This window comes from Dipodomys ordii, unplaced genomic scaffold (genome assembly GCF_000151885.1).
Source record: "Dipodomys ordii isolate 6190 unplaced genomic scaffold, Dord_2.0 Scaffold144, whole genome shotgun sequence".
Classification (NCBI taxonomy): Eukaryota; Metazoa; Chordata; class Mammalia; order Rodentia; family Heteromyidae; genus Dipodomys; species Dipodomys ordii.
The window spans coordinates 2,769,703-2,770,028 of record NW_012267360.1 but is presented as its reverse complement, the minus strand read 5'-3'; positions in this window follow the sequence as shown (position 1 = coordinate 2,770,028).

Sequence of the window (326 nt, the reverse complement as noted above, 5' to 3'; positions counted from 1 at the left end):
TAACTTTTTTTTCCTCTTATAATTTTTATTTTAGGAATACATGAATGTGCGTTTTCCTTTCTTTTCTTCTCTTCTTTCTCTTTTTCTTTCTTTTTAAACTATCTTTTTGTTTTTTTTGTCTAGCTCTACTGAACTTCTGATCTTCTTTTTCTCCCTTTCTAACCCTTTTCACCTTTTCCTCTCTTTTGATCTTCTGTACGTGACTCTTAACTCTTGTCCTGCACATCCTCAGATAAACCCGCAGTTAAGTAGTAGACCCTATCCCCCATTGTGTACACACTTAATCCACTAATTTATTACTCAATTCAAAACCTCTGAGACTTAAA